The sequence below is a fragment of the Microcaecilia unicolor genome, chromosome 7 (assembly GCF_901765095.1).
Source record: "Microcaecilia unicolor chromosome 7, aMicUni1.1, whole genome shotgun sequence".
Taxonomy (NCBI): domain Eukaryota; kingdom Metazoa; phylum Chordata; class Amphibia; order Gymnophiona; family Siphonopidae; genus Microcaecilia; species Microcaecilia unicolor.
In genome coordinates this window covers 243,281,801-243,307,012 of record NC_044037.1, presented here as the reverse complement: position 1 = coordinate 243,307,012, position 25,212 = coordinate 243,281,801, and the positions used below count along the sequence as shown (strand labels likewise).

The following is a 25,212-nucleotide window of genomic DNA, read 5'->3' as shown; positions in this document are numbered from 1 at the left end:
ATGTCGTCTGCATAGGCAAATACATCCAAACGTAAAGAATCTATAAAGAACAGTAGTAGCAACAGAAAGAGGTTAAAGAGCAAAGGAGGCCTAAGACCGAGCCCTGTGGAACTCCACAGGAAGAAGTGTATCTAAGGGATGAAGAATAGAGTCTGTGAACTCGATTAGATGTTAGAAATGACTGAAACCAATGTAAAGCAAGACCTCGTACACATATCGCAGAGAGACATTTGAGAAGGAGAGCATGGTCGACTGTGTCAAAAGCCATATCTCAGTCTGGAGAATCCTTTCACCATCACTTTTGACTGGGTGCTGAACTTCCACAGATGACCTTCTCATCTGGTGTCTGCTCCCAAGCCAGGCCAAATGCACCAGCTGATATGCTGAACTGCCACGAAACCAGAGAAGGAAAAATATGATCACTTCAGACCCCCTGACTGAGTCCAAATCAGACACAGTACTAAATACAGTGGGAAGCAGTCTAGAGAAGGAGGAGTATACCCCTCTCCTCAAGTCACTTCACTGGCTCCCTATCCGTTTTCGCATCCTGTTCAAACTTCTTCTACTAACCTATAAATGTACTCACTCTGCTGCTCCCCAGTATCTCTCCACACTTGTCCTTCCCTACACCCCTTCCCGTGCACTCCGCTCCATGGATAAATCCTTCTTATCTGTTCCCTTCTCCACTACTGCCAACTCCAGACTTCGCGCCTTCTGTCTCGCTGCACCCTACGCCTGGAATAAACTTCCTGAGCCCCTACGTCTTGCCCCATCCTTGGCCACCTTTAAATCTAGACTGAAAGCCCACCTCTTTAACATTGCTTTTGACTCGTAACCACTCGCCTCCACCTACCCTCCTCTCCTCCTTCCTGTACACATTAATTGATTTGATTTTTTTTGTCTATTAGATTGTAAGCTCTTTGAGCAGGGACTGTCTTCTTCTATGTTTGTGCAGTGCTGCGTACGCCTTGCAGCGCTATAGAAATGCTAAATAGTAGTAGTAGTAGTAGAGTGGCCTAGTGGTTAGGGTGGTGGACTTTGGTTCTGAGGAACTGAGTTCGATTCCCACTTCAGGCACAGGCAGCTCCTTGTGACTCTGGGCAAGCCACGTAACCCTCCATTGCCCCAGGTACAACCCTCCATTGCCCCATAAAAGCAGGAAACCGGCCAAAGAGTCGGTTGGGCCGCTGGACGAAAATGGTGTTAAAGGGGCGATCAAGGAGGACAAAGCCGTAGCGGAGAAATTAAACGAATTCTTTGCTTCGGTCTTCACCGAGGAGGATTTGGGGGGGACACCGGTGCCGGAAAGAATATTTGAAGCGGGGGAATCGGAGAAACTAAACAAATTCTCTGTAACCTTGGAGGATGTAATGGGTCAGTTCAGCAAGCTGAAGAGTAGTAAATCACCGGGACCTGATGGTATTCATCCCAGAGTATTAATAGAACTAAAAAATGAACTTGCGGAGCTACTGTTAGAAATATGCAATCTGTCCCTAAAATCGAGTGTAATACCGGAAGACTGGAGGGTAGCCAATGTTACTCCGATTTTTAAGAAGGGTTCCAGAGGAGATCCGGGAAATTATAGACCGGTGAGTCTGACGTCGGTGCCGGGCAAGATGGTGGAGGCTATTATTAAGAATAAAATTGCAGAGCATATACAAAAACATGGACTGATGAGACAAAGTCAGCACGGATTTAGTGAAGGGAAGTCTTGCCTCACCAATCTAATGCATTTTTTTGAGGGGGTAAGCAAACATGTGGACAATGGGGAGCCGGTTGATATTGTATATCTGGATTTTCAGAAGGCGTTTGACAAAGTGCCGCACGAAAGACTCCTGAAGAAATTGCAGAGTCATGGAATCGGAGGTAGGGTATTATTATGGATTAAGAACTGGTTGAAAGATAGGAAGCAGAGAGTAGGATTGCGTGGCCAGTATTCTCAGTGGAGGAGGGTAGTTAGTGGGGTCCCGCAGGGGTCTGTGCTGGGTCCGTTGCTTTTTAATGTATTTATAAATGACCTAGAGATGGGAATAACTAGTGAGGTAATTAAATTCGCCGATGACACAAAATTATTCAGGGTCGTCAAGTCGCAGGAGGAATGTGAACGATTACAGGAGGACCTTGCGAGACTGGGAGAATGGGCGTGCAAGTGGCAGATGAAGTTCAATGTTGACAAGTGCAAAGTGATGCATGTGGGTAAGAGGAACCCGAATTATAGCTACGTCTTGCAAGGTTCCGCGTTAGGAGTTACGGATCAAGAAAGGGATCTGGGTGTCGTCGTCGATGATACGCTGAAACCTTCTGCTCAGTGTGCTGCTGCGGCTAGGAAAGCGAATAGAATGTTGGGTGTTATTAAGAAGGGTATGGAGTCCAGGTGTGCGGATGTTATAATGCCGTTGTATCGCTCCATGGTGCGACCGCACCTGGAGTATTGTGTTCAGTACTGGTCTCCGTATCTCAAAAAAGATATAGTAGAATTGGAAAAGGTACAGCGAAGGGCGACGAAAATGATAGTGGGGATGGGACGACTTTCCTATGAAGAGAGGCTGAGAAGGCTAGGGCTTTTCAGCTTGGAGAAGAGACGGCTGAGGGGAGATATGATAGAAGTGTATAAAATAATGAGTGGAATGGATCGGGTGGATGTGAAGCGACTGTTCACGCTATCCAAAAATACTAGGACTAGAGGGCATGAGTTGAAGCTACAGTGTGGTAAATTTAAAACGAATCGGAGAAAATTTTTCTTCACCCAACGTGTAATTAGACTCTGGAATTCATTGCCGGAGAACGTGGTACGGGCGGTTAGCTTGACGGAGTTTAAAAAGGGGTTAGATAGATTCCTAAAGGACAAGTCCATAGACCGCTATTAAATGGACTGGAAAAATTCCTCATTTTTAGGTACAACTTGTCTGGAATGTTTTTACGTTTGGGGAGCGTGCCAGGTGCCCTTGACCTGGATTGGCCACTGTCGGTGACAGGATGCTGGGCTAGATGGACCTTTGGTCTTTCCCAGTATGGCACTACTTATGTACTTATGTACTTATGCCATGAGTGGGAAATTGCGGGGTACAAATGTAACAAAAAAAAAAAGTACCTGTATACAATATGTAAGCCACATTGAGCCTGCCATGAGTGGGAAAGCGCAGGGTACAAATGTAACAAAAAAAAAAAAAAAAAAAAGAGGCAGTGGTGAAAACCTTTTTTGTTTTTGGCAACTTTTACTGTTTTCCTATTTCTCTTCGAGGAAGTGAATGCCATCAGTAGCTCCTGTTGTCGGATCCACCAAGGGTGGGGAGCCCTAGGAAAGTCAGTCCCAAAAAAGGACTGTAACCCACAGCAGGCTATGCTCTACCAGGAATCTGGGCCTATCCTTCCTGGTAGCAGACTTACTTCAGTACCATCTGTGGGACCAGAGAAATACTGAGGAACTGAGGGCAGCAGGGATGAAAAAAAAAGGGTGATGTAGGCTGTGAAGATTTTTTTTCTTCTGGCTCTATCTGCTGACAGGGGACCATAAGCCTCTTTACCTAGATTGGTCTGGTATAGATGATAATGGAAACTAAATGGAAAGTGGCACTTAATATTTATTTATTTAAAATACTTCTAACCTACTTCCCCATTTTCCAAAAAGGCCCAAGCCAGTATGCAGCACTATAAAACCATTAAAACATAATAAATTAATAAAAACTCAGTACTCACACTCCCCCCCAACTTCTTCCATTAAACAGTGATAAAACATCATAAATCAGCAAAAGGTGAATTCCACCCACTTAACTGCAACTTCCTATTTTGTGTCTATGGGGAAAATACTTAGTATATATGTTCCAATGTGATATATTGCATAAGAAGGGCAATTTGAACCCCTGCATCCTGGTATTCAGCCCACTGCTCTAACCATTATGTACAACTAATACAGGTAATACCTACTCCAAACCTATCTGGTAACAACAGTAAACTAAAGACCAGCAAATCTAAGTCATAAGAACATAAAAAACTGCCATACTGGGACAGACCAAAGGTCTATCAAGCCCAGTATTTTGTTTCCAACAGTGGCCATGGCTTCAGATAATGCACAACATGCCCTCTACTGAAAACATTTTTTTTTAATAATGTACACTTAAGCACATAAAAACAGGGAAATTTCCACAAATCGATTCAACGTCTTTTGCAGTAAGCCTTTTCTTGCACACTAACCACCTGTCAGGGCTTAATGCCCTTTAGTAAAAGGGCCCCTAAATCATTTCAGTACTAAGCCCTTTGATTTTACAAAAGGAGAAGTTAATTTTCTTTCCATTAGTCCTTCCCACTATTCCAGAACCTGGGGGATAGTTTTGTCCATCAACCAGCAGATGCAGATAGATAACTGAAAATGGAACTGAGACATCTCTCTCTTGGCATTCAGTCCAGCTCCTCAGTATTTACATAGACAAGCAGTAAGGATAAACTCAGAATAAACACGACAACCTTAAACAACTCACTAACCCAGAGGTTTTCAACCCAGTCCTCGGGCACACTCAACCAGAAGTTTCAGGATACCCCAAATGAATTCAATGGGGGACATCCTGAAAACCCCAACTGGCTGGGTATGCCCCAAGGACTGGGTTGAATGGGATATCCTGAAAACCACTACGGATATCCCCATTATTCCATAACCTGTGGGATATTTAAAAGAAAGCCCTAGAGTGAGTGGGATCCTGGCACCACCACTCTGAGGACTGAAGTTCCACAACTGGATTCCGAGCATGCCACAATATCCACCCTGTAGTGCTTGGCAAAATGTATGCAGAATCCACAACACTGATGTCTTGCAAATATCCAAAGAAGACTACGCTCAGGATGTTGCTGTTTGCCTCGCAGAATGAGCCCCAATGCCCGAGGAGCTGGCTTCCCCACAAGTAAATAAGCTAATGAGACAGTCTCCTTCTGCCATCCTACAATTATGGGCTTAGAAGCCATGAGGCCAAGTCTCTCCTTACCAAAAAAGCACACAGTCTGTCTAATTTGTGAAACTCATTCAAGACTTCCAGGACTCTATGCATACTGAGAAAACCTGAGCCTCTTCTTCATCCTCTTTGTGAAAGCACAAAAGCTCCACAGATTGGCTGAGATGAATTGCTGATATCGCTTTTGGAACAAAGGAAGGAGCAGAGAAAGGGATCCAGAGTCTAAAACTCCAAAACCTTACATGCAAAAAACAACTGCCACCAAGAATGCTGTCTTTAACATAAGATCTTTCAAGGAGGCCTTCTGGAGAATCTCAAAAAGGAGGCTTCTGAAGAGCCCAAAGGACTAAATTAAGGTTACACTCTGGACACGGCGTACGAAAGGGAGGCTGCAGGAGGCCTGCTCCCTGTAATAATCAAATGATATCCGAGTGAGTCGCAAGATATGTCTTCTGTAGTCACCCTCAAAACAAACCAAAGCCACAACCTAAACTTTTAGAGAACCCAACGCCAATCCTTTCTGAAGACCTGCCTGGAGAAACATTAGGATGTACGTGATCGGAGCAGAAGTCTGCGCTCAGAACACCAGTCGTTGAACAACCTCCACACCCTCACATACACCATGGATGTAGAGTGTTTCCGAGCATGTAGCAAGATAGCAATGACCAAATTAGAATAACCTTTTTGTCTCAACCGAGTCCTTTCAAAGGCCAAGCCGTAAAACCAAAGGGGCACAGATCCTCCATGAGCAGCAGACCTTGCTTCATAGGCCATGTACCTACTGAAGATGGAGAGAATCTCTGTCCAGTAGTTGAATCAGGTCCACATACCACAGCCTCCACAGCCAATCCAGGGCTACAAGAATTATTTAACCGCAGTGAAATGTGATCCTTTTGAACATGCAGCCTACCATAAGCAAAGGAGAGAAGGCATACAGGAGATGTGACTCTGGCCAGGGCTGCAGTAGGACATCGATCCCTGAAGAACTTGGGTACTTTGGCATTCATTTTCATCACCATCAAGTCCAGATGCTGAGAACCCCATCAGCCCACTATCAGCTGAAAAACCTAGCTGGATAGGTCCCATTCTCCCGAGTCCCAGGAGTGCCTGAGAAAATCCACCTCCATGTTCAAGGACCCAGCAATGTGAGCTGTCAACCAGCAGAGATTTTTCTTCACCCAATTCATGAGAAAGGCCACCTCCACCACCATTGGATGGCTGTGGGTCCTACTTTGCATGTTGATACAGGCCACCACCATCACATTGTTGGAGAAAATGTGGACTGGGGTCCCCACCAGAAAGGGATCGAACTTGTGTAAGGCAATCTGCACTGCCCTGAGCTCCAAGTGATTTATTGACTACTGAAACTCCTGTTCCATCCAGGTGCCCTGTGTCAGTCGGAACTAACTTGCTGGCATCCACTGTCACCACCTCCCATTGTGCTATCAGAAAGGGAGCTCAGACAGTCAAATTCCTAGGTGACAACCACCACTGCAAACTCCATCTAGCAACCAGCATTCAAGGAAGATGAAGGTCATACTTCTGTGACACCGGAGACCAGCAGCTCAGAAGAAACTCCTGTAATGGCCGCATATCAACCCTTGCCCATGGCACCACTTCCATCGCTGCTGTCACTGACCCAAGAACCTAGATGTAGTCCCAGACCCTGAGTGTGCCTCGACTGAGAAGACGACAAATCTGCTGAACCAGTTTCAACCTCCTGCGTTCCATGAGGAAGATCATCACATGTGATGTGTAAAATACAATACCTAGATATTCCAGCATCTGCTATGGAGTTAGTCTGTCTTCTCAAAATTGATTACCTAACCCAACGACTGCAGATGGACAACTTTGTCCGTTGCCACCACACTGTCCAAACAGGATAACATGCAAAGGAAGTAGTTGTCGAGATATGGGTGAACTCTGATTCCCTGGCACCAAAGGAAGGCCGCCACCACCACCATAACCTTGGTAAATGTTCTTGGTACCGTGGCAAGACCAAAAGGCAAAGCCCTGAACTAAAAGTGACAGCACAGCACAGCAAAAAGTTGAAATCTCTGAAGCAGCAGCCATATGGGTATATGCAAGTATGCCATCTTGAGATCGAGGACAATGAGAAATTCCCCTGCTTGAACCATGCTCTTAGTGTTTCCATGCAAAAGCGAGACACTCAGAGTTAACAGTTTAGACCTTTGAGATCTAAGACCAGACAAAGGGTGCCTTCCTTCTTTGGGACAATAAATTAGACAGAGTATCTGCCTTGTCCCTGTTCAGCCTGGGGAACTGGAACATTGACCTGGAGTGCCAGCAAGGAATCTACAGTGGCCTGAACCCTTTCGACAAAAAAAAAAAAAAAAAAAAATAGGAGTGACCAGGCAGGAGAACTCCGACTTGTAACCTTCTATAAGAATATCCAGAATCCATTGGTTTGATATGATTTTCACCCACACCTCCCGAAACTCCCAAAGATGTCCTCCCACCAATGGGGGAGAAGAGTGGACCAGCCTCACATCATCACTGTGAAGCTCGGAAAGCATTGGGCACTCTAGCTGATGGAGAGCAGGACTTTCTGGCCACATGAAAGGAAGATTGTCTTGCCTGAAATTGGGACTTCTGACCATATTGCTGATGACTGGGTCAGTACCGTCTGCCATCTCAAAATAGAGATCGAGACCCCTAAAGACGAATAACCATAGGTTTTCTGCTTATCTTCCAGCAACCGCTGTGCCTTATTTTCCTCCAGTTCCTTCACCAAGTTACTGAGATCGTCTCCAAATGGCCACTTGCACTAAAAGGACAGTTTAATTAGATATGTATGACTTTGACGCTGAATCTGCTGCCCAATGCTGCAACCAGAATTGCCAATGTGCCATGATAGCTAAAGGCATTCTGCAGGCCGTAACTCCTAACATGTCGTAAATATAATCTGCCAAGTAGGCCGACCCCTCTACCAGCTGGGCATTATGGCACCTGTCTTGTATTGCAGACTGTTGATGCCACTTCAGGCATGCTCTTGCCATGAACAAGCTGCACACTGTCGCTTGAAGGCTCAAAGAAGCCACTTCAAAGGCTTGTTTCAGCAAGCCTTCTAGCTTCCTATCCTGTAGGTCATTTAAGGCAGTACTCCCTTCCAATGGAAAGGTGGTCATCTTAGTCACCGCCATTAACAAGGGAGTCCAACCTCGGAAGCTCAATTTCCCTTTCTCCTGTGGAACCAATGAGTAGAGGCAGGCCATGGCTCTTCCCACTCTCAGTCCTGTGTCCTGTGAGACCCACTCTGCTGTAACCAGGTCTTGAATGTCTGGATGCATTGGGAAGGCTTTAGGACCTCTATGCCCACTCATGATCAACAAAGATGAAACTCCTGACACCGAAGCAGAAAGCTTCTCAATGGTAAACACCGCCAATGCCTCAGAAATGAGTACAGTACTGAATTCCTCTTTATGAAAAAACCTCTGTGCTTTTGGGTCATCCCCCTCCTCAGGGGGGAGCTTTCCCTCCTCTAACGGTTCCTTCAACGATGGTTCCTCTGAATACACCAAGGCCACATCAGAGCAGAGGAGTGGCCTAGTGGTTAGGGTGGTGGACTTTGGTCCTGGGGAACTGAGGAACTGAGTTCGATTCCCGGCACAGGCAGCTCCTTGTGACTCTGGGCAAGTCACTTAACCCTCCATTGCCCGCCGCATAGAGCCTGCCATGAGTGGGAAAGCACGGGGTACAAATGTAACAAAAGTAAAAAAATAAAATAAATAAGGAGAGGAAGAAGCAGAGAGAGACCTCCAGGAGCGAACAGATCAGGCTGAGATCTCTTAGGGCCGGAGGGGCAGCGGGCTGAGAAACTGAAGCACGCTACGGCAACTCTGAATGTCCCTGCTTCAGTAAATAGACCTGGTGTAAACAGCAATATAAACTCCGAAGAAAACAAAGATTCCGATGCAGCTGAACGCTCTGTTGGGCCCCAAGGTTGTAAAATTGTAGCTGTTCTCCACGCATGATCAGAGGCTGTTCCTCACTGCCAGTTGGCCCCGACAAAATAGAGCCCATTCCCATGCTCTTCTGTATCACTGGCCCTGACAGACAGCTTGAACTCCTCAGCATATTTGGATGCTGTGCCAAACCCGAAGACACGCTGTCGCTGACCATTTTCCCCACATCCTGCGGGATTCCCTGCTTGCATGCACTGTGATGTGTTGATGCTGGCCAGTTGGCCCTACAGTGGGAAAACTGCTTAACTGCCTCCATGGGAGTCGCCATTCATCCTGACTAGTACAAACGTTGCACAATGCAGTCCGAAGTGGTGAGTCAGAATCCCTCCCCTGCACCAAGTAGAATTTGCAGCCCTTCAAGCAATCCTGAGTCAAACTTTATTCAGACTTACCACTGCCAGCTATTCCCCCCCCCCCCCCCCCCCCCCCATCGTCTCACAGTCACCACAAGTCTTACCCCAGATGAGAAAGAATCAGGACTGATACTCTATCCCATGCTCTTCAGTCAACCAGTCTACCTCTCTTTTTCCTTCCCCCCCCCCCCCCAAGGTTGCTATGTTGGTAAAGGAAAGATCCACAGGAAACAGGGAAGAGGTGAAAGCAGGGAAGAAGTACATTTGCAGAGCACCACAGACAGGGATTTGAAGACCTCTAGATATGACTCTGCAGATTCAAGCCACCCACAAAACTCAACCAGGGACCAGGAGAAAATCACTCAGAAATAGAGGATAAAAGTGTGCCCAAACTTGCTGGAGATAGAAAACACTGAGGAACTGGAATGGATGCCAAGAGAGATATCTCTCAACTCAGTTTTCAGTTCAATGGTTAATGGACACAACTACCCCACAGGTTCTGGAATAGTGGGAAGCTAGGTAATGGAAATAACATTTCAATAATTTAGTCAACATTTTTAAATTTAACAATCTAACAATTCACATTTTTTAATGAACTTGCTATGAACTCCTATAATAGGCTCATTTTTAAGATCTCTCCCTGCTCATCATGTAAATACTCATTTTAAAATAATAACTGCATGTAAACTTACTCTTATGCAAATAGTCTGTCCTGTAACATCACCATTCCACAAGCTGTAACATAAATAGTCAATAGTTAGTTAAACCATCCACTACTTTCAAAAAAACTACCAATAAATTCTTCAATTTGCAAATAAAGTTCATGATTTATGCCATGAACTTCAGGAGTTTAATGGCATAAATTGTTTATGCTGATAATACATGGCCTTATAACTTTTAGACAGACATGTAAATATACAGCCCAAACTTCCCTATTTAGGAAGAGGGCTGGCAGGTGCTTCAGGAGACAGGGTCAAAAATTATGCAAACAGTAGCAATATTCAGCCACGATCCACGCATCTTTAGCCATTTAAGCAGGGATGCATCAACAGTTATCCTAACTTTACAGTTACAGTTTATTGAATTTACTATACCACTAAGCTTTTTGTTTAAAAAGATTGCAGCAGTGTACAAATTAAAAAAAAAAACATTTCAGAAAAGAACTACAATAATCAGATAGGAAAGTCAGCCATACATGACCATTTGTATACATAGTAGCCACTGAAGTTACCCAGAGCCCAACTCCAGTCAAACGTCAGAAAGATTAGCTCCAAATGCAAGAGCAAAATAATGAGCTTTAAGCAGCCATTTAAAACACTTCAAAAACTTCTTGGCTTATACCAAAGAGAGTTTATTCCACCAAGAAGATGCTAAATAAAAATAAGCCCCCTTTCTTTTCTTTTTTTTTATTTATAAGAATTTAAATTTACAAGCAATAAAATAACTTGCCAGAAATACAGAGAAAGTAACACACAAGAATTATTTCAATCAGGTAATTCTATACTCTTCCTTAGATCACAAAATAGGGAGAGTGAAACAAGACAAGGAGATCAATTAAACAACAGTAAACAGAAAAAACGTGGTATTAACCTGATTATCCCCAGTTATTAATTATCTGAATCATTATTCTACATTGATCATCTGGTTGGCTTCTTCAAACCCAAAACGGTGTATATAGCGAATGCTACATACCTGTAGAAGGTATTCTCCGAGGACAGCAGGCTGATTGTTCTCACTGATGGGTGACGTCCACGGCAGCCCCTCCAATCGGAAACTTCTCTAGCAAAGTCCTTTGCTAGTCCTCGCGCGCCCGCGCGCACTGCGCATGCGCGGCCGTCTTCCCGCCCGAAACCGGCTCGAGCCGGCCAGTCCAGTATGTAGCAAGACAATACACTTCAAGGGAAGACACAACTCCAAAGGGGAGGCGGGCGGGTTTGTGAGAACAATCAGCCTGCTGTCCTCGGAGAATACCTTCTACAGGTATGTAGCATTCGCTTTCTCCGAGGACAAGCAGGCTGCTTGTTCTCACTGATGGGGTATCCCTAGCCCCCAGGCTCACTCAAAACAACAACCATGGTCAATTGGGCCTCGCAACGGCGAGGACATAACTGAGATTGACCTAAAAAATTTACCAACTAACTGAGAGTGCAGCCTGGAACAGAACAAACAGGGCCCTCGGGGGGTGGAGTTGGATCCTAAAGCCCAAACAGGTTCTGAAGAACTGACTGCCCGAACCGACTGTCGCGTCGGGTATCCTGCTGCAGGCAGTAATGAGATGTGAATGTGTGGACAGATGACCACGTCGCAGCTTTGCAAATTTCTTCAATAGAGGCTGACTTCAAGTGGGCTACCGACGCTGCCATGGCTCTAACATTATGAGCCGTGACATGACCCTCAAGAGCCAGCCCCGCCTGGGCGTAAGTGAAGGAAATGCAATCTGCTAGCCAATTGGATATGGTGCGTTTCCCTACAGCCACTCCCCTCCTATTGGGATCAAAAGAAACAAACAATTGGGCGGACTGTCTGTGGGGCTGTGTCCGCTCCAGGTAGAAGGCCAATGCTCTCTTGCAGTCCAATGTGTGCAGCTGACGTTCAGCAGGGCAGGAATGAGGACGGGGAAAGAATGTTGGCAAGACAATTGACTGGTTCAGATGGAACTCCGACACGACCTTTGGCAAGAACTTAGGGTGAGTGCGGAGGACTACTCTGTTATGATGAAATTTGGTGTAAGGGGCCTGGGCTACCAGGGCCTGAAGCTCACTGACTCTACGAGCTGAAGTAACTGCCACCAAGAAAATGACCTTCCAGGTCAAGTACTTCAGATGGCAGGAGTTTAGTGGCTCAAAAGGAGGTTTCATCAGCTGGGTGAGAACGACATTGAGATCCCATGACACTGTAGGAGGCTTGACAGGGGGCTTTGACAAAAGCAAACCTCTCATGAAGCGAACAACTAAAGGCTGTCCCGAGATCGGCTTACCTTCCACATGGTAATGATATGCACTGATTGCGCTAAGGTGAACTCTTACAGAGTTGGTCTTGAGACCAGACTCAGACAAGTGCAGAAGGTATTCAAGCAGGGTCTGTGTAGGACAAGAGCGAGGAGCTAGGGCCTTGCTGTCACACCAGACGGCAAACCTCCTCCATAGAAAGAAGTAACTCCTCTTAGTGGAATCTTTCCTGGAAGCAAGCAAGACGCGGGAGACACCCTCTGACAGACCCAAAGAGGCAAAGTCTACGCTCTCAACATCCAGGCCGTGAGAGCCAGGGACCGGAGGCTGGGATGCAGAAGAGCTCCTTCGTCCTGCGTGATGAGGGTCGGAAAACACTCCAATCTCCACGGTTCTTCTGAGGATAACTCCAGAAGAAGAGGGAACCAGATCTGACGCGGCCAAAAAGGAGCAATCAGGATCATGGTGCCTCGGTCTTGCTTGAGTTTCAACAAAGTCTTCCCCACCAGAGGAATGGGAGGATAAGCATACAGCAGACCCTCCCCCCAATCCAGGAGGAAGGCATCCGATGCCAGTCTGCCGTGGGCCTGAAGCCTGGAACAGAACTGAGGGACTTTGTGGTTCGCTCGAGATGCGAAGAGATCCACCAAGGGGGTGCCCCACACTTGGAAGATCTGGCGCACCACTCGGGAGTTGAGCGACCACTCGTGAGGTTGCATAATCCTGCTCAACCTGTCGGCCAGACTGTTGTTTACGCCTGCCAGATATGTGGCTTGGAGCACCATGCCGAGACGGCGAGCCCAGAGCCACATGCTGACGGCTTCCTGACACAGGGGGCGAGATCCGGTGCCCCCCTGCTTGTTGACATAGTACATGGCAACCTGGTTGTCTGTCTGAATTTGGATAATTTGGTGGGACAGCCGATCTCTGAAAGCCTTCAGAGCGTTCCAGATCGCTCGCAACTCCAGGAGATTGATCTGTAGACTGCGTTCCTGGAGGGACCAGCTTCCTTGGGTGTGAAGCCCATCGACATGAGCTCCCCATCCCAGGAGAGACGCATCCGTGGTCAGCACTTTTTGTGGCTGAGGAATTTGGAAGGGACGTCCCAGAGTCAGATTGGACCAAATCGTCCACCAATACAGGGATTTGAGAAAACTCGTGGATTACGTCTTCTAGATCCCCAGCAGCCTGAAACCACTGGGAAGCTAGGGTCCATTGAGCAGATCTCATGTGACGGCGGGCCATGGGAGTCACATGAACTGTGGAGGCCATGTGGCCCAGCAATCTCAACATCTGCCGAGCTGTGATCTGCTGGGACGCTCGCACCCGCGAGACGAGGGACAACAAGTTGTTGGCTCTCACTTCTGGGAGATAGGCGCGAGCCGTCCGAGAATCCAGCAGAGCTCCTATGAATTCGAGTCTCTGTGATGGTAGAAGATGGGACTTTGGGTAATTTATCACAAACCCCAGTAGCTCCAAGAGGCGAATAGTCATCTGCATGGACTGCAGGGCTCCTGCCTCGGACGTGTTCTTCACCAGCCAATCGTCGAGATATGGGAACATGTGTACCCCCAGCCTGCGAAGTGCCGCTGCTACTACAGCCAGGCACTTTGTGAACACCCTGGGCGCAGAGGCGAGCCCAAAGGGTAGCACACAGTACTGGAAGTGACGTGTGCCCAGCTGAAATCGCAGATACTGTCTGTGAGCTGGCAGTATCGGGATGTGTGTGTAGGCATCCTTCAAGTCCAGAGAGCATAGCCAATCGTTTTCCTGAATCATGGGAAGTAGGGTGCCCAGGGAAAGCATCCTGAACTTTTCTTTGACCAGATATTTGTTCAGGGCCCTTAGGTCTAGGATGGGACGCATCCCCCCTGTTTTCTTTTCCACAAGGAAGTACCTGGAATAGAATCCCAGCCCTTCTTGCCCGGATGGCACGGGCTCGACCGCATTGGCGCTGAGAAGGGCGGAGAGTTCCTCTGCAAGTACCTGCTTGTGCTGGAAGCTGTAAGATTGAGCTCCCGGTGGACAATTTGGAGGTTTTGAAGCCAAATTGAGGGTGTATCCTTGCCGGACTATTTGCAGAACCCACTGATCGGAGGTTATGAGAGGCCACTTTTGGTGAAAAGCTTTCAACCTCCCCCCGACCGGCAGGTCGCCCGGCACTGATACTTGGATGTCGGCTATGCTCTGCTGGAGCCAGTCAAAAGCTCGCCCCTTGCTTTGCTGGGGAGCCGCGGGGCCTTGCTGAGGCGCACGCTGCTGACGAGAGTGAGCGCGCTGGGGCTTAGCCTGGGCCGCAGGCTGTCGAGAAGGGGGATTGTACCTACGCTTGCCAGAAGAGTAGGGAACAGTCCTCCTTCCCCCAAAAAATCTTCTACCAGTAGAGGTAGAGGCTGAAGGCTGCTGGCGGGAGAACTTGTCGAATGCGGTGTCCCGCTGGTGGAGATGCTCTACCACCTGCTCGACCTTCTCTCCAAAAATATTGTCCGCACGGCAAGGCGAGTCCGCAATCCGCTGCTGGAGTCTATTCTCTAGGTCGGAGGCACGCAGCCATGAGAGCCTGCGCATCACCACACCTTGAGCAGCGGCCCTGGACGCAACATCAAAGGTGTCATACACCCCTCTGGCCAGGAATTTTCTGCACGCCTTCAGCTGCCTGACCACCTCCTGAAAAGGCTTGGCTTGCTCAGGGGGAAGAGCATCAACCAAGCCCGCCAACTGCCGCACATTGTTCCGCATGTGTATGCTCGTGTAGAGCTGGTAAGACTGGATTTTGGCCACGAGCATAGAAGAATGGTAGGCCTTCCTCCCAAAGGAGTCTAAGGTTCTAGAGTCTTTGCCTGGGGGCGCCGAAGCATGCTCCCTAGAACTCTTAGCCTTCTTTAGGGCCAAATCCACAACTCCAGAGTCATGAGGCAACTGGGTGCGCATCAGCTCTGGGTCCCCATGGATCCGGTACTGGGACTCGATCTTCTTGGGAATGTGGGGATTAGTTAGTGGTTTGGTCCAGTTCGCAAGCAATGTCTTTTTTAGGACATGGTGCAAGGGAACAGTGGACGCTTCCTTAGGTGGAGAAGGATAGTCCAGGAGCTCAAACATTTCAGCCCTGGGCTCGTCCTCCACAACCACCGGGAAGGGGATGGCCGTAGACATCTCCCGGACAAAGGAAGCAAAAGACAGACTCTCAGGAGGAGAAAGCTGTCTTTCAGGAGAGGGAGTGGGATCAGAAGGAAGACCCTCAGACTCCTCGTCAGAGAAATATCTGGGGTCTTCCTCTTCCTCCCACGAGGCCTCACCCTCGGTGTCAGACACAAGTTCACGAACCTGTGTCTGCAACCTCGCCCGGCTCGACTCAGTGGAGCCACGTCCACGATGGGGGCGTCGAGAGGTAGACTCCCTCGCCCGCATCGGCGAAGCTCCCTCCGCCGACGTAGTCGGGGAGCCTTCCTGGGAGGTGGCCGCAGTCGGCACCGCACGCGGTACCGACGTCGGGGACCTCACCCCGGGCGATGGGCCAGCCGGCGCCACGCTCGACGGTACCGGAGGCGCAAGCACCGCCGGTACCGGAGGGGTAGGGCGCAACAGCTCTCCCAGAATCTCTGGGAGAACGGCCCGGAGGCTCTCGTTCAGAGCGGCTGCAGAGAAAGGCAAAGAGGTCGATGCAGGCGTCGACATCAGAACCTGTTCCGGGCGAGGAGGCTGTTCCGGGCTGTCCAGAGTGGAGCGCATCGACACCTCCTGAACAGAGGGTGAGCGGTCCTCTCGGTGCCGATGCCTGCTGGGTGCCGACTCCCTCGGCGACCCAGAGCTCTCGGTGCCGACGCGGGGAGGCGACCGGTGTCGATGCTTCTTCGACTTCTTCCGAAGCATGTCACCGGAGCTCCCCGGCACCGACGAGGAGGACGTAGAATCCAGCCGTCGCTTCCTCGGGGCCGAGGCCGAAGGAGGTCGGTCTCGGGGGGGCTGTACCGCAGGAGCCCTCAGGGTAGGAGGAGACCCACCCGAAGGCTCACCGCCACCAGCAGGGGAATGGACAGCCCTCACCTGCACTCCTGACGATGCACCACCGTCCGACGACATCAGCAGACGAGGTCCCGGTACCACCGACGTCGATGCAGTCGCCCGATACCTTGGCGCCGATGCAGAGGCCCGATGCCTCGATGCACTCGATGCAGTGGCGGCCGAGGAAGATGGTCTGGACGCTGACGACGTCGATGCACTCGAAGATCCCGGTGCCGATGCCGACGAAGAGCCCGAGAACAACACGTTCCACTGGGCTAATCTCGCTACCTGAGTCCGCCTTTGAAGCAGGGAACACAGACTACAGTTCTGAGGGCGGTGCTCGGCCCCCTGACACTGAAGACACGACGAGTGTCGATCAGTGAGCGAGATTATCCGGGCGCACTGGGTGCACTTCTTGAAGCCGCTGGAAGGCTTCAATGTCATGGGCGGAAAAATCACGCCGGCGAAGTCAAAATCCGAAATGACGGAAAAAGAGCACCAAAAATTTTTAAGGGAGAAAATCTCGACCGAGGCCGAAAAGAGGCCTACCCCGACGACGAAAGAAAACTTATCGGGGCAAAAAGCTGGAAGTACGGGAAGGGGTTGACACGAAACCCGGGGGGGGGGGGGGGGTCCGGAGCACTTCCCGACACTTTTAAGACTTTTCCGAAGAAAAAAAAACACGTCAAAAATAAATTTGGACGCGCGAGGTCGACTTTCCGGGGCTCGACACGGCGAAACACGACCGTACCGAGTGCGGACAAAAGAAGACTGGCCGGCTCGAGCCGGTTTCGGGCAGGAAGACGGCCGCGCATGCGCAGTGCGCGCGGGCGCGCGAGGACTAGCAAAGGACTTTGCTAGAGAAGTTTCCGATTGGAGGGGCTGCCGTGGACGTCACCCATCAGTGAGAACAAGCAGCCTGCTTGTCCTCGGAGAATCAATTTATTTCATTGGAAACATAATTATTGTCCAATATTAGTAGAAATAATACACCTAATTTCATTTTTTCTCTTTTAAAACCAGAAATTATTTAACAATGCGAACACTTGAGTCTCTAATCCAATTTCCACTGATTAAGGTAATCCCAGTTTCACAGGCTTCACTCCTTTTGAATTAATATTACTAAGTAATAATTTATATTACTAAGAGGAATCATTACAAAGGAAAATAACAGAATTTTCAGGAAAAATATTTCTGAGGAAATCTTTAGGAGTCATACCCAGAACTCTGGGAAAACAACGATCTCAATATTAATCATCTGTAATAATATTCATTTTGTTCAAATTTCTGGTCTATTATCATTTTCAAAATCTTAGCCATTTCCTACTCCTGTAGAACTTAATTTGCTGTATCAATTTTTCTTTCTCAAATGGTTTGATTAGCTTATCCATGTAGCTAATAAGCTCCCTTTCTAATGGCCACAAGAAGGGTTCTAGCTACCAGAGGAACTGTCAACATCAATATGTCTTGAGAACATAGAGGCGTATTTTATAAGTCTAACTGCTTTGAAAATGAACCCCATAGAGGGGCATAATCGAACGCGAACGCCCATGTGTAAAAGCGTCCATCTCCGGAGACGGCTCCGCGAAGTGGCGGAGCGAACCGTAAAATCGAAACGAGATCGCCATCCATCTTCGGTTTCGATTATACGGTTCGGCCCGCTGAAATCCCATCATTTGTGTCGACTCTAGAGATAGACGACACAAATGGTGAGATTGCTGGACCTAGAGATGGCCGTCCACGGTTTTCAGCGATAATCGAAACCGCTGCCGGCCATCTCAAAAACGGACCTAATCCAAGCCATTTGGTCGTGGGAGGGGCCAGCATTCGTAGTGCACTGGTCCCCCTGAGATGCCTCTATGCCAGCCTCAAATATCATACCTAGCTCCATGACAGCAGTATGCAGGTCCCCGGAGCAATTTTAGTTTAGTTGGTGCTGCGCGGGACCCATGCAGAGAGCAAAAATCGGAAGAAAAAAAAAAACATGCAAGTGCAGTCAGGGACGTCCAAAAAAAAAAAACATGCAAGTGCAGTCAGGGACGTCCAAATTAAAACAATAGTAATAGGGGGATTTGAACCAGAGCAATTTTAGTTTAGTTGGTGCTGCGCGGGACCCATGCAGGGAGCAAAAATCGGAAGAAAAAAAAAAACATGCAAGTGCAGTCAGGGACGTCCAAATTAAAACAATAGTAATAGTGGGATTTGAACCAGCCACCTTCTGATTACAAGACCTGTGCTCTAACCACTGCACCACTTATTCAGCTACCTAGACCTCCTTCCCTTTCCATTAAGTCCCTCTAAGTTTCTGTCAGCCAATCACAGCTTGTTTAGCTGACACTGATGTCAGGTAAATGAGCTGTGATTGGCTGACAGAAACTTGAAGGGACTTAATGGAAAGGGAAGAAATATCTAAGCAACTTAATAAGTGGTGCAGTGGTTAGAGCACAAGTTTTGTAATCCGAAGGTAGCTGATTCGCATCCCCCTATTACTATTGTTTTAATTTGGACGTCCCTGACTGCACTTGCATGTTTTTTTTCTTCCGATTTTTGCTCTCTGCATGGGTCCCGCGCAGCACCAACTAAACTAAAATTGCTCTGGTTCAAATCCCCCTATTACTATTGTTTAATTTGGACGTCCCTGACTGCACTTGCATGTTTTTTTTCTTCCGATTTTTGCTCTCTGCATGGGTCCCGCGCAGCACCAACTAAACTAAAATTGCTCGGGGGACCTGCATACTGCTGTCATGGAGCTAGGTATGGTATCTGAGGCTGACATAGAGGCTGGAAAAAATATTTAGTTTGTTTTTTAGGGTGGGAGGGGGTTAGTGACCACTGGGGGAGACAGGGGAGATCATCCTCGATTCCCTCCGGTGGTCATCTGGTCAGTTTGGGCACTTTTTGGAAGCTTGGTCGTGAAAAAAACAAGACCAACTTTGTGTGGACTAAATGCTCGTCGGGGACGTCTTGCTTCTTTCCATTATCAGGCGTGGAGGTCCATCTGTTAACCACGCCCTGGAACGCCCCTGCCCCGCCTTCGCTACTGTTCGGCCACGCCCCCGAGAATTTCACCCGTCCCCGTGACGGAAAGCAGTTGGGGCCGTCCAAATTCAGCTTTCGATTATACCTGTTTTTGAGACGGACGTCCATCTCCCGATTTGTGTCAGAAGATGGGCGTCCGTCTCTTTTGAAAATAAGCTGGATAATGTCCTAGTTGGTATATATGGCTGTATTAACCTAACAAGCGTCTGAGGAGCTTTTGCATAGTACACCCTCTGGGTAAGAAGTACCATAAGTTTAAATAAAATCCTAAATTGAACTGGTAACCAATAATGTAAATACAACGGACAGACATGTTCAAACCTATGAGCTCTTCCTAATAGATGAACTTCAGTGTTCTGTTAACGTCTGTAACTTTCTTAAATTCATGTGTGTAATTCCCATTAATACTGCATTAGCATTGTCAAACTGAGTCATAAAAGCAGATGCAAAAACATTTTAAATGCCTTCTCATCTACGTAGCTCCTCATAGCTCTCAATTTGTATAGTGTTGTATTATACCCATGACACACTAAGGGCTTCTTTTACAAAGCCCCACTAGCGATTCCCGCACAGCAAAATGAAAGGAAATTAATAGGAATTGAATGGACTTTGTAAAAGAGGCCCTAATGCACTAACCTGATCGCTAAAAGTTAATTGAAAATCAATTAAACCCCCCCTAAATGTTTAAAGGTATCAACCACTGGTATTACATCACCCCACAAAGTCACTGTCAGGCACAGATTTTTCTTCCCCGTTATCCAACATACTTCAGTTTCCCCTTAATTCAGTACCAAACGATGGCCTCTCAATCCATCAACATTCACATAATCTTGTGTATGTAATAAATCCATAGCCATCTCTGACATGGGTATCACAAGAAGCAAATCATCTGCATACACACAAGGACTGACTCCATAGGATTGTGTCACCTCTAGTAAAGGACTCAAAAATAAATTAAATAATAGAGGAGAAAGATCTGAGCCTTGAGGTATTCCACTCTTTAGTTGTCTAACTGAAAACTCCTGTCCTTCTGCTACTAAGAAAATACAATCAAACAGTCAGAAATACACTATACCCTGAACTTCTATGTTTTTTAACCGATGAAGAAGCAACATCAAATGCAGAAGCCAGATCAAGTGAATTACTAAAGCTAAGGAGGTCTTTTAAAAAGCAGTGCTAGAGGGGAGTCACGTGATGCACTGAGGGAGAAAAGACGCGTGTCTTTTGCTCTCCGAGGCCCTCCGCTCAAAACCTCTTGAAACCTCCTAAAAACGCGCATATCAGTGACCGATCAGTGTTGGTGGTCCATCCAGAATGGCCATGGACAAGTATGTCGAAGCAACGTCTAAGATTTTGCCAGCGCGGAGCACAAAAAAAGAGAAAGAAAAACAACGGGCGGCGGAAACTAGTGAGATGAAGGCCCCGCCACAGGGTGGACAGAGCTTTTCGTCGGAGCAGCTGGCGCAACTCACAACTGCGGTTGCCCAGGCACTGGAGCCGCATTTTGAAAACTTTTTGACCCAGGCGCTGGAACCACGTTTTGAAAAACTTTCTGCGCAGTTCACGGGGTTCGAAAACACACTAGCAGAGACAATACAGAGGACAGGAGAGCTCGAGCAGAGAGTCTCCAAACTCGAAGATGCGCAACCGCCAATACACTCACAGATGGACAATTTACAGAAGATGGTGGGCACTCTAACAGACAAATTTTGAGGCATATTTTCAAAGCACTTTGGGAGGCTAAGTTCCATAGGTTTCTATGAACTTTGGGAGGCTAAGTGCTTTGAAAATGAGCTTGAAAGTCAACAAGCTCGAAAACAGAGCGCGCCGCAGCAACCTCCGCCTCGTCGGCATACCTGAATCAGTGGGAGACTCGGTGCTGGCCACAGTGGTCGAAAAATGGCTGATCTCGGAGTTTGCCCTGTCCGATCATGCTGGCGCACTCTGTCTGGAGCGGGTTTACCTGTTGGGCCGCATCCAAGATGGCCGCCAGACCCCGCGACCCGTAATCGTAAAGATACACAATTACATCCACAAGATGGAAATTCTACGGGGCTATCGGCTCAAATGAGACACTACAACTTACGATGGAAAGCTCATTCGCATCTTTCAGGATTTCTCAGCCTCATTACAAGAGCGCAGAAAGAAATTTACCCCACTGTGCTGTCGCCTTCATGACATGCAAGTACAATTTATGCTTGTCTACCCAGCGGTGTTAAAAATCCACCAAAATGGCAAGTGGCAGAATTACGAATTGGTGACTGCAGCATAAGCACATATTGCCAGTCTGGAGCAGAAACAACAGGAGCACAGCGGTGACCAGCAAATAGAGTGAGGGCAGCTTTTCATGGACTTTAAGTCTCAGGTACTGAGTGTTATTATTAATGTAATTAGGAGCAGTCAAAGGGAGGTAATTTGCACCTAGAAATAGATAGGGCGGTGGGCCTCGAGCATGGCAGGGGCTCTCATAGAATTATCTAGGTATGTTTTGGGGTAAGGGTTTAGAACAGAGTTTAGAGATAAGTCAGGGGGGTTGGGAGGGCAGGGGAGGGTTAGATAGGGGATAGGGGGGAAGTTATCAACATTTAACAGAGGCAGGGAGTCAAGTGGGCATGGATTCAGGTATACAAGGTGAGGATTTGAAGGCTGCATGTGACCAGGTGTGGTGGTGGAGAGAGGGACCTTTTCGGTGCGTCTGGGGTGTGGCTGGGAGCCCCAGAGGCCGTCATAAATTGGAACATCTGGACAGACACCCTAGACAGATAAGCCCTGAGCGGTAAGATGCGTCAGGTTTCCTGGAATGTGTGTGGCATTACTTCTCCCATTAAACAAACTAAAATTTTGGCCACTCTCGAGCAACACAGAGTTGGAATTTCCTGCCTACCGGAAAATAGATTATCGGGGGGGGGGGGGGGGGGGGGGGGGGGAGGGGGGAACACGAGAAGATAAAATGGGGCTGGGTAGGGGAGGTGTTTTATTCACCAGCCACCGGTAGACGAGGGGGGACAGCAATCCTAATACATAAAGCCTTAATGTGCACAACCAAATTAGCATTCAAAGATGGTGCGGGCAGATACATAGGAATTAAAATTAACTTGCATGGGACCAAGATTCTCCTGGTGTCGGTATATGGTCCCCACACAGCGGCAGACAGTTTCTATTCTCAGTTGCTAGCACATTGTCAAGTCCACACAAATTTACCTATGGTGATAGCGGGGGACATGAATCAAGTGATGGACCCAGTGCTAGACAGGTCCACACAGCCACATGTGAATTTAATCGGTGCCCCTTCACTTTTGGATTTGTTTTGCCAGAAGTTAGGCTTGCTCAACCCCTGGAGACTGCTTCACGAGGAGGAAAGAAATTACACACACATCTCTAGAGTACACCGCTCCCAGTCCCGGTTGGACTACATATTCACATCTCCAGATCTGTTCCAAAGAGTGGTCGAGGCCACGATCGGCCCAGAGGAGATCTCCGACCACTCTTTGGTGTGGTTGGAGATGGAACCGACGGCTTATTTTAGCGCCCCCCCCCCCCCCCCCCCCCCAGTTGGAAGTTCCCATCCTATTTGTTTCACTCGAAAGAGTTTCAGGAACATTTACAGAAGTGCTGGGAGGAGTTTTACACACACAATCAGAGGCATGTGGAGGACTCAATCCTATTCTTGTCCACGGCAAAAGCAGTACTAAGGGGTGGGATAATAGTATTTGTCAGTAACCGCAACCGGAAACTAACACAGGGCATTATAGATCTAGAGCGGAAACATCGATCAGCAAAGCAGCAGTATAGTAGGCAGCCTACACCTGCACATTATGAAACTCTCATGTCCACGAGAACGGCACTTAATAGTCTGCTACATGAACGCACGACTCGCTCCCTTCTTTATCGGAAGTATAGACTATATAAATTTGGGGATAGGGCTGGAGGGATGCTGGCCCGTTTAATAAAAGGAATGCGAAAGAGAAATTACATTGCCACTATACGCCAACACACGGGGGACATTGCCACTAAGCTAGAAGAGATAGCATATTTCACCGACATTTTGCCGCCTTATACAAGGGAACTCTGGAGCCCGTGGACATGAGAGTAGCTATTCAAACATATCTAGATAAAGTACAAATGAGGGAAACTCCCGGCAGAGCAACTGTTACTAATACACAAACCCATAGAGACCAAAGACCTGCATAAAGCTATCACTGCATTGAAGTTACATTCCGTGCCAGGGCCCGACGGCCTATCGGGGGAGTTCTACAAGATGCTGAAACCCCAGCTAATAGGACCTTTACTAGATTACTTCCACGCAGTGATTGAAGCAGGGCAATTCCCATGTCATGCAAACACGGCACTAATAAGCTTGATACCCAAAAAAGGTAGAGATCAACTGCAGGCTAGCTCTTACCGGCCCATTTTGCTCATCAACGTGGAGGCCAAGCTGCTGGCCAGAATATTGGCTGACAGGCTGGCCCCGCTGCTGCCACAACTGGTGCAGGAGCAGGCCGGGTTCGTTAGAGAGCGCCAGTCGGTTATAAATGTGCGCAAAGTGCTCCTGGCCACCTTCATAGAAGCTGATGTAACGTCCCCAGGGTTATTAGTGAGTCTGGACGCGGAGCGCGCGTTTGATCATGTGCTGTGGCCCTTCCTATTTGAAACCCTGAAGTGGATAGGGCTGGAGGGGTGGTTCCTGCAGGCCATATCAACTTTATACACGGGGGTTGCGGGCCATGGTGCTGGTGAATGGGGTCCAAACGGAAGGATTTGACATACAGAAAGGGACGCGCTAGGGGTGCCCATTGTCACCGCTGTTATTCTTACTGACCCTGGAACCTTTGCTGTGTGAGCTGCGCACACACAAACAAATACAGGGGATACGCTTACACGGACATGAGTTAAAGGTGCTGGCATATGCGGATGACCTGATGCTGTTGTTGAGTCATCCCCAGACTTCCTTGGACCAGCTCCTCCGCATCATCGAGAGATACGGCATACTTTCCGGCTTTCGGCTAAATTTAACAAAATCATTGGCGTTGCCGTTGGGTCCGGAGCTGCGGCAGAGCTGGAGGGGTTCATTTCCTTTACAATGGGCAAAGGAGCAGGTTCAATATCTCGGTGTGGCTATTCCCTCAGACATGGAGCTGTTATATGACAGGAATGTCCTCCCGTTGTTGGCACAGACAAAACGCACGCTACAGCTCTTGGGGGGCATGCCCGCTGTCCCTATCGGGCCATATTGGTTTATTCAATATGATGATAGCGCCCAAATGGCTTTACCTGTTCCAGATGTTGCCATTATACTTGAGACGGAGGGACGAACGGATTCTGAATAAGATGACACAGGTTTTCCTGTGGCAGGGGAAGAAACCTAGACTCCCACTTCATATTATTCAGAAACCTAGGCCGCATGGTGGGATGGGACTGCTAAACATGAAATACCAGACTGTGGCGTGCTCAATGAGACATATTGGGGACTGGCTGACGGGACAGAAAGACTTCTCTAACACGCGGTTGGAGATGTCCCTCTCCCCAACTGCGCACTTGGGTTGGATGTTACATGCACCTGGAAAGGGGATAGTGGCCAGAGTAGGGAGTAATCCATTGGTTACATCAGCACGAGCAGCATGGAGATGGCATTGCAAGAGGCATCATTTTGAGTGGAAAGTGACCCCTTTTTTGCCCTTATATCATAACCCGGACTTTCCAGAGGGATCCTCCTCAGCGACCTTTAAACACTGGAGAGACACAGGAATACATTGTCTGTACCAACTTCTGACCGAAGAAGGAAAAATACGGCCCTTTGTGGAGCTTAAGCAGGACTATCACTTGGCTCAGACAGATCACTTTGCCTACCTGCAGATTCAGCACTATTTGAAAGCTCTGGTTTGGATCAACCTCAGCGAAGATGTGCAGGACATATTGAACACGGCTCTGACTCTTGGGGCCCAGA

At 48.1% G+C, this 25,212-nt stretch overlaps 1 protein-coding gene across 1 annotated transcript in view; it reads right to left on the bottom strand.

The window, feature by feature from the left end:
• Positions 1-25,212, bottom strand: part of BAZ2B (bromodomain adjacent to zinc finger domain 2B) — a 914,692-nt gene that overhangs the window by 766,029 nt on the left and 123,451 nt on the right. Inside the window, exon 3 of the mRNA XM_030210692.1 lies at positions 9,972-10,014. The gene's annotated coding sequence lies outside the window, so the exon portion shown is untranslated. The remainder of the gene's footprint in view (positions 1-9,971; positions 10,015-25,212) is intronic.